This window comes from Podarcis muralis, chromosome Z (genome assembly GCF_964188315.1).
Source record: "Podarcis muralis chromosome Z, rPodMur119.hap1.1, whole genome shotgun sequence".
NCBI lineage: Eukaryota > Metazoa > Chordata > Lepidosauria > Squamata > Lacertidae > Podarcis > Podarcis muralis.
In genome coordinates this window covers 26,760,586-26,776,333 of record NC_135673.1, presented here as the reverse complement: position 1 = coordinate 26,776,333, position 15,748 = coordinate 26,760,586, and positions in this window count along the sequence as shown.

Sequence of the window (15,748 nt, the reverse complement as noted above, 5' to 3'; positions counted from 1 at the left end):
TGTGCACAGAGGCTGGTTGTTATGCACATTAACCACTCAACTCACATGCCTCTTAACACAGACAGTGCTGAACTATATGGATCAATGCTCTGACTCCTTCCTACATTCCTGTATTGACTAATGCAGTGGCCGCTCTGAAATCTTACTCAGATGAATTATTATAAAAATTAAATAGAGTTTCAGTATTTAGCTATTCAATCTAGCTGTTCTCTTTACAGGAAATTGGTGCTTCAACACAATAGAGGCAAAGATGAACAATGGATTTGACCATGAAAAGCAAAAAATAAACCTCTATTTTCTTGGGAGCGGGGACAAAATAAATGTACGGTACTTATAAAGTCAGAGTGAACCATAGGAGGTTGCAGTGGTACAAAAATGTGGGCTTTTTAGAGAAGTGAAGAGCAATCAGAGAGGCCCCATAATCAAGACTACACTTCCACCTTTTTTTCACATGAGGCATTTTTTTAAAGTGCAGGCTATGTCTGATTGGCATAAACCTTCCCTGATTTCAAAGCATCCCAAAACTTTATGCAAGGGTCTTTGGGAATGGGTGAAACAAAGTGTCAAGCAGTGACTGCCTAGGAATCTGTCAGTAAAAATCAACAATGAACATGAGTAGATGGTCAGGAGGGGGTCATATAGAAGGCTGCAAACGAATTAAGGAGGCTTTTGACAAGCACTGGAAATCAAGAACTCTCTCACTTTGGGGATAATCTATGTTTATTAAAAGGATTATCAAAGTGAAATACTAATCATACTGCTAGAATACACAAAGGCACAGGGAGGGCAAGTGTTTTAAAGAAACCATCCACATGGAAATGAGTTCAGGGAAATACTACAACTTGACCTGCATAATAAAAATGGGCATCTTCTGAAGATGCTACATACAATCGTAATCATAAATTTGGCCCTTGTATTTGCTAGACAGTAACACTGAAAGTATGCATATTTAAAATGGCATAGCAGTTTTCTCAAATATTTATCTGTTATGTGGGTTTCCTCCTACTTAACTTTGATTTGTGCTATTTAATGTAACAGCAAACCATAAATTATATATATATATAGTTCTGAAGTTCTGATGTTTCCCAGGCATAACATATGACAAAAGAGGTTGTGATCATGTCTTATTTGGAACTACATGTTATTAGGAACATGGGATGCCTTATAACATCTAAGACCACTAGCCTATCTATTTCAGTATTGCCTACACTGGCAGTGGCCTCTCCAGAGTTTCAGACAGAGAGCTTTTTCCCATCCCTACGTGGAGCTGTTGAGAACTGAACCTGGGACCTTCTGTGTGCAAATAAAATGCTCTACTACTGAGCTACAACCCCCCACTCCCAATTAAGCTACCTCATACTGAGTCAGACCATTGACCCATCTATTTCAGTATGATCTACACTAGCTAGCAGCTGCATTATGGGGCTTCAAACAGAGGACTTTGCAAGCCTTGCCTGGAGATGCTAGGGATTTAACCTGGGATCTTTTGTATACAGACCAATTGCTCTAACACTGAGGTACAGCCCTTCCACAATTCTTTTTCTGCCTTGCAGGCTGGATATTTTTCACCATATGCTGAAATTCCCAAAGGAGGATTATCTGACTTTTTAAAATCATTTTGAGCTCCACTTGAATGAATTTCAGTTCTACCCTGGAGAATATTTTACCATTTGTGAATTTTTGGTGCAACTGTGAATCCAGTTTAATATTGTTTTCAATATTGTTAAAGGAAACAAGGGACTTGGCCCCTATTCCTTTCCATCTTCCTCTCTTAGTTCATGACCTTTATCATCCACTAATATGGAGTTACAGTAGAGTTTTATTCAAGAAAATGAGGGGAAATTTATCAGAATCAGTTGTTTCTGGTATGTGTGTTTGGGGAAGGAGGTTAGGTTGTCTCTTCATTCAAAAAATATCCACACCTCCATTTCATCATGCACAAATAGCAAGCAGAATTTGGGATACTATTTTTTCCTCAAACCTAGTATTAAAAACCTAGCAATAAAAACCACTCCCAATTAAGCTACCTCATACTGATATTTTGCATAATTGTTGTTGATTGTAACATATTAATATGCAGTAGAAAGCATAATACCGATTGAATGCAGAAGATTGTAAGTAGAAAGGTAATAAAGGAGAGGGGGTAGATAATTTCAAAAAAGAACAATTTTGTAGAAAGTTAAATTGCAGTGATTAAATTAGAAGAATTTGTTTTAATGATAATATAGAGTTTTCCTGTTATATGTCTGCTTTATCTTCACAACAGATTCCCATGTGTTGTTTCCAACCAGTCTGCTACACTTGGAGGATTTTTTTATTTTCACATTTGCTGTTGTCAACAAGGTCTCTATCAGTTGAGGATCAACACCGATGACCTCACATCAGAGCATCCCAAGAAGAATTGTTTTAGAATTCCTAGGAGAATGATAACCAGTCATTTCCTGTACTTTATCAAATATATTTTGCCAAAATCACCTTACTTTACTGCAGCTCCAGAATGTCTGTAAAAAATATGTAAAAAAATAAATGCCTATTTTCTACACACACACACACACACACACACACACACACAATTAATTCATTTGTATGGTCCATTAGGATGATCTGTCTACAGCATGTGTCATCCCATTGATCTTTTTGTCACCCTGCAGATCGCCAGGGTTGAGCCAGCTGATTTGGCTGGCTATGTGAGATTCCTCTACCTTCTTCCTTGTACCATGTTTATTCCACCCAGAAGTGGTGTGCTTGGTGGAAGAGAACAACCACCTCAGATCAAAGGAGTGCACTGTTCTTTGGTCAAGGATATTTTTCTATAAAACCACTCAGTAATATTGATCTCTATGTGGCTCACTGCTAGGGGTGGTGGAGAAATTCATTTCACATGAGGTGGTGAAGGCCACCAAGCTACGTGGCTTCAAAAGTGGATTGGTAAATTCATGGAGGATAAGGCTTTCAATGGCTCCTTGCCATGATGGCGATGCTCTGCCTCCACTGTTCAAGGCAGCAATGTTTCTGAATACCAGTTGCAGGAAGCCACAGGAGGGGAGAGTGCTTTTGCGCTTGCATCCTGCTTGTGGGTTTCTCACAGGCATCTGGCTGACCACTGTGAGAAGAAGATGCTGGACCAGATGGGTCTTTGGCCTCATGTTCTTATGAAACTGTATGCAGCATAAGAATGTTTTAACATCGAGGAGCGAAAGCAGATTACTCACAAAAAAGAAAGCAGTGCCTGAGAAATACTAAAATCACACATATATTTGCACTGGTATGCATTATTTCAGCAGGAAGGCACTTTACATTAAAGCACTGAAGGTTTTTGCTTTTGTTTAAAAGGGAAAGGAAAGGAGAAATAAATAAATAAAGAGCTAAAAGAAGAGAAATGTAATGTTCAAGAAACTCAGAATAACAAAATAAGTTCTCTCCTTGTGTCTTAAAAGAAATCCAGGAGTTTTATGTGTTTTGTACCCTATTAGCACCATCTAAGGGAAGCAGAAGGGAAAATGTTCACAAAGGGCAGGATCTTTCTGCAGTGTTTACGCAGGATCCTGTTTAACTTCCTTTGTTTGCTCAAACTCCAAAATCATAGAATCATAGAATCAGGCAGAGGAATTATGGAATTGTAGAGTTGGAAGGGACCCTGAGGATCATCTAGTCCAACCCCCTGCTATGCAGAACTGTGCAGCTGTCTCATACAGGGATCGAATCTGCAACCTTACCAGCACTATGCTCTAACCGAGTGGAGCAATTGCAGCTATTATGGGCTACCCCCTTAACAAATGGGTTATTGGGGTAGTGTTGATATAGTATAGTATCCTATCTTGTGGTTTAAGGAAACAGTCAAACTTCTTACAGTGGTGCAAGATGTTCTTCATGGTTTCCTGGGGTCTGACCTCTCTGGAGTGAGGTCACATCCCAACACATGTCACTCCAAAGTAGAGATGGCTGAAATGGACAATTCTGGTTTCACAGTGTTTCTCGTTTTTCCAGTCTTCCGTTCTCTTCATCAGTTCCTATTTAAAATTCCTTTTAAAAAGACCTCATGAAAATTCAATATAATTTTAGTGCAAATTTCTCTTAAAATTCATGTTTTTGTTTACATTTTTGCCTAGCATACTAATTTTTACCAAGATATTTCTCCTAATATAAAGGAAGTTGTGTGTTCTTTTCCCCAATATATACATCCCACCCCCTGAACACTTTACCCAAGTATATATACACTTTTGCACATGTCACTTGTTGGAGAATCACATTGTAAGATTTGAAGAAACATTATTTTGGAAAGATGGTCTGTAAACTGTTTCATAATGTATGAATTGTGTAGGTTTGTCTGCAAACTGAATTGAATTTCTTGCAATTCCTATTCCCATTACATTCCTGGAATTTCTGTTGGCAGGATATGGCAAGAGTCCCGCTCTAGAGTTTCCCACCAGCCACATTTCCTAGCCTGGCCCAGTAAGGCAGGAGTGGTCAGTGCGGTAGCCTCCAGATGCTGTGAACTGCAATCTGCAAGGCCTGTAACTAATGGTGATGGGAGTTATAGTCCAAAAGATCTGAAGTTTGAGGGTCATATATTCTTTTGTGCAGCCCAGTGGCGTAGCGTGGGGGGGTGCAGGGGGGGCCAGGCGCACCGGGCGCAACATCTGGGGTTAGGGCAAATCCACAGGTTAGGGGGCGCAAATCCACGGGTTAGGGGGCGCAAATTACTTGCCTTGCCCCGGGTGCTGACAACCCACGCTACGCCACTGGTGCAGCCTTTTGGGGGCCACATATCAGTGTTAGGTGCAGAGCCAAAAATGGACAGAGCGATGGATGTGATTTTTTACACCTTGTATAGTAGGTGTACTGTACATGCCTGTCTGTCTTCCCTCTAGACAAGCAAGAGGCATTATTAAAGTTCAAGGAAGAATGGTGTGGCCTGGGAGAGTTCCAAAACTCAGACAAAGAGGCCTGGAGGGTCACATTTTCCACTTGGATCTGAGGTTCCCAACCTCTGCCTTAAACTATACCCCACCCTAATGGGCTTTTGGCATATTGAGCAGCAGGAGCAGCCTCTGGAACAGTCAGTCAAGGCCAGCTTCCTAGAGGAGCCAGCTCATTTACCTTAACCATCTTACTCATCTTATTATATCAAGGACAAGAAACAAGAATGGAGGTTGTCATTATCTTCCATTCACATGCAGCTAAAGCCTACTGCTTTCTGCGAATAAAGATGCAGACAGCAAAGAACAAAGACAGAAGAAAGAGAAGAGATCATGATAACAGAAGTCTATTAGAGTCCTTCCAGGCCAGTGTTTATTGTGCACTCATCCATAGTTGCAGGAAATTCAAGAATCTTTCATTTGGTTGGAACATTTATTGTACAGGAAATTGTGCTGTTCCAAATCTTTATGGCCCACTTTCTTCAGCCATTTGTGAGAATGGGGAGAGGGGATCTGCATTGAAGGTATGTCCAAAGAGGAAAGGAAAGTAAAACTTGGGAAGAAAAGTCATGGGGCAGAGGGTTGTTGTGCTTACTTGCTCTATTAACTGAAGAGGTGGGCATGGGGGGGTCTTTTTTATTTTTTGCAGTTCACATACCTTTTAAATGCCCTCCATGTACTTGAAGCATCACAGAGGTTTTCACAAACAGGCTTCCAGTCCCGCGGCACTTTGGGAAATGCCCATGTGGCCATGGCACATTGCATAGTCACATGAGCATCCCAGGAATTGCTGCCAGGTGGGAAGCCTGTATGCTAAGACCCCCATAGATGTGCAAGTACATGTTGGGTTTTTTAAAAGGCTGGAAGTGAAAAATGTTACCTCCTTCACACACACCCTCATTCAGTGAATAAGGTGAATGCAATCAAATAATACTAAGTTAAGTGCAGCTCTCACTCCATGAAATTGTTTCCAGAGTTCTACACCCTCCCCAGCCTCTCACCACATAACAAGCTGTTGGTGGGGGAGGAAGAGCAACTCTGCAGGGAGGCAAGGAGAAGCAGTAGCACAGAAGCCAAAAGAGAAAGAGCTTTGGGAATGTCAGTTACTATGTTCTCACCTGAGGCCTGGATAAAAGGTACATTTTTGAGGGTGGTGCCATCTGCCTCAATGGGTAAAAGGAGCCAGGAAAAGCAGGTATTTTAGGGGCAACCCAGGACTCAATGGTTGGGCTGTTCTGGACAAGAAGGTGTGGAGCAAACAGAATGGGGAGAAGGTGGACAAGGGTGAGGAGGAGCACACAATGCAGAAAGCCTTTTGAGAATAATAGAAGCATATTCCAGGTCGCTGCTCCTTTTGCTGCTTCAAAGAGAAAAGAGCTTCTGGGGCTCTGACTTAGATTCCTCAAAAGATCACCCGAAAGTGCTGCTTTTTCTTTGGGAGGCATCTGAAGGCAGTCCCTTTCTAGGCATCAGCTTTTCATGCCTGCTTTTATTCAGGCTGCTGGATGACCACAAATATTTCTCTATTTCTAATTGCTGAATGTTTGCCTGCTGTTTTCATTAACCCTTGTGAGCAGGGGTTAAAATTGTAAAAGGGAAGGCCCTCCAGCTACAGGAGAGCATTGCAGGACATATTCTCGAGATGTGGATAATCTGAGAATGTTCAGAAATGTCATTTCCTGCACAGGAGTTTAATTTCCTCTAACTCCTTCTTCAATAAAGGAGTCTGAAAGCTGTCACATTCTAGTGGGAACCTTCTAGACCCAGTAGGTATAAGTGTTTCACCAAAGTACTTACCATGAAGGCGGGGATTTTGGTGCAATGAAGTCCAAACAAACCAAGGTCAAACATAGAGTATCGGCATAGGTCCAAATATGACCCAGAATCAAGGTCAGGAAACAGTCCATGGTCAATATCAAAGGGCATCCCATAAGGTACAACACAGCAAAGAGGCAGAACTAGAGCCAGCAACGAGGCAGATCCCTGTGTTTTCCAGCAAATGGAAAGCTCAAGAGGGAAGTTTTACATGAACCACATGCTAACCACAGCTACAGGCAGTGAAGGAGTATCAGGGATTATTCAATCATGAGTCGATCCAGAGTAGCACAATGTCTGGGTCTGTAGATGCACACTGTATCATCATTCTTAAGCTTGAATGTGAAGTTTTTGGTGCTCTTGAGGACTGCGAGTGGGGTGGTCCACTTCTCTGACAATTCTTGGGGGTTTCCATCAGGAATCAACCTGGATTGTCCCTCATGAGTCTCCTCAGCATTGGATCCAAGGGGCTTTCCTACTCCTTCAGGTCCCTGACCTGTGGAGTGTCTGGCTCATTCTCAGGGAACATTGTGTCTGCTACCAATACAGGGCTGCCTTCAGATGTCTTCTAAAAGTTGTGTAATTCTTTCTCTCCTTGACGTCTGAAGAGAGGGTGCTCCACAGGGAGGGTGCCACTATTGAGAAGGCCCTCTGCCTGGTTAATCTCAGCCTTCTCAGTAAGAAATCAATTTGTGGTTGTGAAAGCCAACAATGACTGCTCCAAAGAGATCATTTCCAAATGTGCAACTAAGTGGCAAATTCAGTTCAATGTAAGTAACTGTGGAGTGGTTCGCTGTGGGGCCTAAAAACCTAAACAAATTCTACACAGTTACTGATGGAGCTAGCAGTGACTAACCAGGAAAGAGATCTTGGGGTCATGGAGGGTAGCTCAATAAAAATGCCGACCTAGTGTGTGGCAGCTGTGAAAAAGGCAAAATCCATCTTAGGGATTATTAGGTAAAGGGAAACTGTCAATATCATAATGGCACTATACAAATTTGTGGCATGCCGTTCTGGCCATTACATCTCAGGTACTATAGAGCTGGGCAAGGTGCAGAGGCAGCTGCAGGGAGGCGGAAGTCAACCATAATGAACAGAATGCAGAAACAACTTGCTGACAACAGAATGTTACAAAATGTATGGGTCTTTTTAGCTTAGCAAAAGGTAAGTAAGGAGGAATCAATAAAGATATATAAAATTATGTGTGGTGTGGAAAAAGTGGATAGAGAGAAGTTTTAGTCTCTCTCACAAAACACTAGAACCCAGGGTCCATGTAATGATACTGATTGGTACGTGATTTAGGATGGACAAATGGAAACCCACCACCATCACCACATAACACATAGTTAAGCTGTGGAAATCACTTCTTCAAGATATGGTGGAAATATCCACTAGGTTAGATGGATTTAAAAGGGGATTTAGCAAGGGGATTTGGAGGATAGCACTATCAATTGTCATTAGTTATGGCAGCTATCTGCTACCTCTACATTCCCCTCATGAACTGTTTATGGGTTTCTCAGTAGGGCCAATGTGGAGGAACAGGAAGCTTGGCTAGATAAGCCAAGAGGCAGAGAACTAGTGCTGAGCAAGAGGGAGATCCTCCTTGCTACCCAGCTGATTGAGAAGCAGCTGGTCAGTAGCAAAGAGAGGCTGGGGGGTGTTTGTATGGTGTATCTATGTGCAATGTGTCCCCAGAAGATTGGGTATGACACAATGAAGACTTTTGGCAGAAAAAAAGTTCCTCATCCCCAAGTTGGCTTTAGGTTTGATCAAGCATGTTTCATGTTATATAGTAAAGGTAAAGGGACCCCTGACCATTAGGTCCAGTCGTGGCCGACTCTGGGGTTGCGGCGCTCATCTCGCTTTATTGGCCGAGGGAGCCTGCGTACAGCTTCCGGGTCATGTGGCCAGCGTGACTAAGCCGCTTCTGGTGAGCCAGAGCAGCGCACGGAAATGCCGTTTACCTTCCAGCTGGAGTGGTACCTATTTATCTACTTGCACTTTTGACGTGCTTTCGAACTGCTAGGTTGGCAGGACACAATGAAGCCTTTTGGCAGAAAAAAAGTTCCTCATCCCCAAGTTGGCTTTAGGTTTGATCAATCATGTTTCATGTTATATACAATGCACATAAACAAGATTCTCTTACACGCAGCACACATAAGCACTTTCACATAACACTGCAGAAACCATTTCCTCTAAGACTGAATGTGGTATTGATCCTAGAGGAGTTTAAGTTACCCAATGCTAGCTCCATCTCTGAAAAGGTGTCTTCTTCTAGACTTCATGGCATGGTCACTGAGCAGGTTTTTAATTTTAGTTTGCATTCTGATTCCTCATGATTCCCCATGACATAACATTGCATTAGGAGCACTATGAGAAATTAAAATGGGCTTGTAGCTCAGTGGGAGACCATCTACTCTGTATGCAGGAGGTCTCTGCTTCAATCCTGGCATCTCCAGATGGGGCTAGAGATACTGCCAGTCAGTGTGAGCTAGATGGACCAATGCCTCAGTATGTTCCACCTGGATAAGGACAATAATTGTACTCTGGAATCTTGGCAGATAAACAGGGTTGTCATGTGAACATGCTGAACCCGAAATCCAGAGGATGCTGTGGCATTCCATGATTCAAAACAAGATGGGGCAATTGTTCCTAAAGATGTTAGAATTGCACATTAGCTGACAATTCACAGGCTGGTCTGTTGTACTTTCTTCTGCATTCTGTGTAATAAGTTTGATTATGACATGGATATCTTATACAACATGCCACCACTCTCTTAACTTGCACCCCCCCACCATGGATCCCATGATGACAGTTCAGAATCTTGCTGTTTTATTCAAGATATTTATCTGTATCATCAAATATGCTGTTTTTGCTTTGCGGAAGCAAAAACTTCAGCTATTCGCAGCATTCCCCAGCAACGCACCCTTCCGCAGAGAGCCAATTCCATCATTTCCCAATTCTGTTGCAGAGTTTATCTCCATTATCTCCATTTAATTTAATTAATCACAAAAGCATAATCTCATAGTGTTATAGAGTGAGAGAGGAAAGGGGGAAGCAGCAGATTATTATTTTTTTTAAAAAAAAGGTAAATGCATAGAAATATAAACACCTGAAAATGAAATCCGTTTTAAGAGTCATTGTTGTTGGTCCCCCTCCCATCTTTTCCCTGATATTACTTTCCACTTTTAAATCATAATATGTCATCTGGATGAGCACCTTATCACTACCCAACAGGGGAATTCAGTGTTTGTGTTTGGATTTGCATTTATATGGCATTTTCATACACTGTATCTCAAACGACTGACAGAGCAATGAATCACAGGCCCGTGGAGTGGTGACGGCATACATCTTGGTGACTGTCATGCCATTCAACAGCAGACTCTCACAGGCAGCACAGCTGGGAATGGCTGGGGTGCTAATTAATCTTTGCCAACAATTAAATCATGGAAAATTATATCTTGGCCCAGAAAGGGGAGCATGCAACTTGTAACTTGGGACGCTGAAGTAATTTGATCTTTGCAAATTCTGCTATTAATGGATCTGGTCCAGACCTCCATATACAGCACCATATACAGTGGTACCTCGGGTTAAGAACTTAATTCATTCAGGAGGTCCATTCTTAACCTGAAACCATTCTTAATCTGAGGTACCACTTTAGCTAATGGGGCCTCCTGCTGCTGCCGCGCTGCCACCACACAATTTCTGCACTCATCCTGAAGCAAAATTCTTAACCCGAGGTACTATTTCTGGGTTAGCGGAGTCTGTAACCTGAAGCGTTTGCAACCTGAAGCATCTGTAACCTGAGGTACCACTGTACACAATACATTCAGAGCATATTCCCCCCTCAAATCCAGAGAACTGTAGTTCATTCCTTACAAATGCGCAATTTCCAGCATTCCTAACAAACTACAATTCTGAGTGTTTTTGTGGGGGCATCCTTCCAATGTGCTTTAAATGTATGGTGTGTATACAGTCTTATGCCCAGATTAGAATTTACCTGTTCATTGGTTTTCATACTTCCCAAATGTTCTGATGCAGTTCTTGGCTCAAAATAAATAAATGTCATGAAATAAGTGAAATAGAATTATGTTAATACTGTGCATTTAAAATACATATTTAAACGTATTTTTGGTGCAGATTAAAGGAAAAATTACAGGTGAAAGCAGAAAAGGAGCAACATAGATTTATGGGTGAAGACATTTGAGGGTGAGTTATGGATGTCATCCAGAAATGATTCATCCTTTCCCAGACCTAACTCCTAAGGCATGGAACAAAATGGAACTCCAATGTGTTTATTCCCCTCCATGTAGGGAGGTTTACTTCTCATGGTCACCAAGGAACAATCCATTTTGTGCAGGGCTCTGCACATATTAAATCATGAATATTTTGAGCACGAAACAGGTTTTGCAAGAAAATCTCCACATGACTTTGACAGGTGAGTGGGGCCACCCACCTGTCAATCACTTGATATCATTAGGAAATCAGCTGACAGTTCGATAGAGGTATGAAGTCTGTTTGCAAGCAGTGTTTCAATACAAAACACTTGTAAATGGACTTCAAAAGTGACAACTCTTTCAGTGCTGGAGGACTGTATACAACATGGTCCTGAGCAACTTGGTGGAAAAGTTCATTAATTAATTAATTAGGTGAGTCCAGCCAAAGGAGAGACCAATCTTCAAGCTACCCCAACCCACCAACACCTCTCCAAGAAATAAAGCACAATGGAATTCTCCCATTGCTGCAACACACCTCTCAAACAATTCGTGACAATGGTTGTGCAGTCCCAAGAAAATTACGAACCATGCACAGCAGTACATCATTAGTTAACATTCAATGGGACCAAATAAGATGCAGTTTTGCAGTTCTTAAGTACCTACTGAACTCTTAACTCTACAATGTAACGATGGCTACTGAGACGACTAATTAGTAGCATGTGCAGTAAACAGCACCCTTGGTCCCCCTCCCCACACCTCCCGACCTTCCTTGTCACAGGCTGGTTGCTCAGCAGCCCCATTAGTGATGCTTGACTAATAATTGGTCCAGCTGTGATCTCAGCCCATAACAGGACAGCTAATATTCCAGCTCTTGCATTCTTTCAGCACACCACGTGATTGAAGGATGCCGAGGGAATGCTGTAGGTTCCATGTGGATTACCACCACACAAATGAAAGGCGTTTGGAATGAAAACAAACTGACCTGTCAGAATAAGTCTCTTTGTGCTAATGCGCTAGCATTTCCCACTCTTTCATTCCTGCCAATTAAAATTATTCTTTTACAGATTCATCTGCAGTAAAGTCCCACAGTCCCCAGCGTGTCAGCTTGGCGATTTGGTTCTGAGACAGAGGCAATTCTTCAAGAAATCCCCACCTGACACAATCCAATAAGCCTTGTCAAAGTCCAGCTAATCAAAAACTCTGGCCTTAATCACATCAGTTGCTTCTGCTTCCATCAGACAGATATCCATCTGGGGACTTCATGCTAAATTCAATATAACCTGGCATTCAAATGACCCACATTGCTGCTGCTGCTTCCCCTACAAAGAAGCTGATTTTTCCCCTCCAACATCAATGTAAAACAGGACTATTATTTGGAGCAATACGTTTCAAAATGCATACATATGTTTTGTGACTTGTTTGAATTCAAATCAATTCTTTGAAATCTAGAAAAAAAAATGGTGGAAATTGATTAGAGTCAAGGGGGCAGCGTTTAGGCCAAATAGTTTCTAACTTTATGTAAGTGATCAAGTCTCCCCAATGGTTAACTGACAAAATGTAAAAAGATCTATCACCTAATTGAGACTTTAAAAAATAAAATCAAGAGTTCTCTGCATGAAACCCTTGGGGTGAATATTTGGCAGGCTAGCTCATCAGTTCTGGAGGGCCTTAATTGCCGGCAAATTTTATCATTTACATAAAAAGGAAAAAAGTAATATCCATTTATCCATTGCCCCATTATAGTCAATGTGTGCAAAACAGATTTAACAGCTTAGATTTAACAACTTAGATAGCAAATTTATTCTTCACACACCTGAGTGTTAATGTGCATGTGGGTTGCACTGATGCCCCTTTTCCACATGTGCTCTTGTGCACATTCATCCACATGTGAGCACTTTCAATTGAATTCTGTCTTGATGTTTCTATCCATGCTAGTGGGTGGTGTTTGGTGATATATGTTCACACAGTGTGCTATTGTCTCCTCCCTGGGTTCTAGAAATCTGAGGTTCATTGTGACACTTGTGCACAGTGCAGGTACTTTTTGCCTAAGTGCAAGGTGCAATTTTTCAAAATAATTTTTTGAGTTAACAATTTTTCTGATATATCAGACCTTTCACAAAACATAAAAAATGTGCTTGTCAGACCTGGACCCACCAATAGACCCACCACCACCACCCTGAGCTCCAGAAACCTGAGGGCCATTGTGGGCATGCATGCAGGTGTTTGTTTACCTGTATGTGGTCAATTTATCTATTGTTTTACAAGCTACAAGTTTCCTTTCCAATCTGCCAGACTTGCATATAACAGCAGGTTTTTTTTAAAAAAATAGAGTATGTCATGCTTGACCCCAACAGCAGCCCACTGTAAATGAAGTACAGAGTGTGGTGATAGGTAGCACCAACAACATGTTGCCAAACACTTAAAAAACTGAAATGCCCACACAATGTACTTCACTATGTCAGCTGCTAGGTAACATGTAATTTTATGTTGGATTTTTCTTCTTCGTAGTAAATTATCAGCAGATTGGGAAAATCTGGATTAAATGGGGTGAAAGAGCAGGCTGCCACTTAGAGGAAGGCAACATCATGTGAATAACATGTGCAAAACAGATGGACACAGGATGCATCAAATCCACTTTAAAGTGATGTATGTACACAACCTTTGAATCGGAATGACAAAGAGCAGATCCTAAACTGATCAGGCTGCTCCCAAATGCTTCAGATGCAAGGTAAATCTTGTGGCAGCTGCACATTTACCCATTCACAGAGTCTGCATATCTTACAAGGGAAAATTTGCCACGGGACAAACTTGGAAAACAACCCAATCTAACTGTAGTCTGCTCTCCAGTTAGGAAGGAACTGTGTGTGATAAAGGCTGCTTTCCAAGCTAAAGATATCTAACAATTGCCTTTGAGTAGCTGAATACCTCCGTTTAAGTGACATAGCCATACTAACCCACCCTTAAGAACATCCCAAGAATATCACATATCAAATCAGCTACAACACAGGGAACTGGCATCACTCTGTCAGCTTGTGATTGAAATGATGACAGACTGTGAGAGAAAGGTGCTTGGGAAACTGATTTCATAATAGCTGTAAAAGTAGTATAAGAGATAGGAGAGGAAGGCAGTATCTTGCTCTCAGTTTTCTCACGTGCTTCTTTTTCTAACCATTATCCATCAATTAATGAGAAAAGAAATCGCATTTGGAAATTATCAAAGGGAAGGTGGGAGTCAGTGAAATTATCATGGGTGAGGTACAAGGGTTTTGTCACATTTAACTTACTTTTGAAATGACTCAGGGGTATCTGGGCATGCCTCTATTTTCACTCCACAGATCATCAGTGGTCTGCAGACTTTGTGGGTGCCCATGCTTTAATTAATACCCATGGGGAAATGCCATGAGGTATCTTCTCACTTAGGGCTTTTTCAGAGCAATAACTTCTAGCTCCCAGGGAGACTGTAGAGTGCTGGAGAAATGTTTGCTTAAACAAGACACACACAAAACCACCCTTGGTCACTTTATAATGATAGCATAAGCTCAAAACCCCACAAATTCTAAGGTGCCACAAGAATAAGGCAGAAAAATGGAAGCATATTTTGCAGAAGAAAAGTCACACTTTTAAAGAAATTGGAGGACGGGATATGACGCTTCCTTAGCTAGGGCTCTTGCACTAATGGACAGGTGAGATATAATGCTGAAGAACAGAGAAATACAGCATGACAGTGTTGGTAGCAAAAACTCATTGTGCAACAGATTGAACAATAGATTGTGCAATCTGCTGCCAGCAACCTTCTTACACATTTTTTTGTGCAACAATGATCCACTAGAATAAACATTTCACCAGGTGTAGATGAATACTAAGTGGCTTTTACATAGCACTGCACTGGATACAACACATAATGTTTGATAAATCCATATATATTATATACATATATGTGCCCTGTGTGTGTGTTTGCGCACGCGCACACACACACATACACACATATAATATCTAATCAATTCTTAGGATAATAAAGAAAAAATTTCTGTACGGTGAATCTGAGAATCTGAAGGAAAAGAAAATCTTCCTGCAGGACTCTGTATTAGCATCAGAGCACATCATTTAGGAAATATGAATGAAAAATAAGAGAGTTCCTTCTAAAGAGCCTTGGTAGGCAATTAGACTCAGATCTTATCAGAAGATACTCAAAGAATCTGACTGTGGTTTAAATAATGAAAATAGCTTTTATGGCACCAGGGCTTTTTCAATTTATTCTAATCTTTCAGGTACACCACAAAAAGAAAAGAAAATGCAAAAACACCCTTAAAGGCAGTTTTCTCATCTTCACTTGGAACATAGATTATGATTTCAACCAAACATTATTATTTGATTCCTTTGTTCACAATTTGCATCAATGATTCGCATTATTATCTAGTACTGGATCAGCTCATTTGCAAAGAAAATAATATAGTGACAGTCGGTCTAAGGAGACGAAGATGAGTGATCTGACCTTTTAATTAAAAGATTAACACTAGCCAGCTACAGCATGCTAAGCAAATTAAGGAAAAGTGACCTTTTTAATATAGTCCCATTGAATGCACCAAAACAATATGTTGAAATGAAGACATGTCAATTGGTGGAAAAGCTAGATGGTGCTGCCATTTCTATTTTATTATGTTAAATTTATTTATATTCCACTTTTCCTCCCCAAAAGATGCCCAATGCATTTAACATGAAATAAAACAAAACAATATCCAGCAGTTGGGAATCACCAATATGTGGGCCTGCTTAGGCGCAAGAGGCCATTTACCCCCA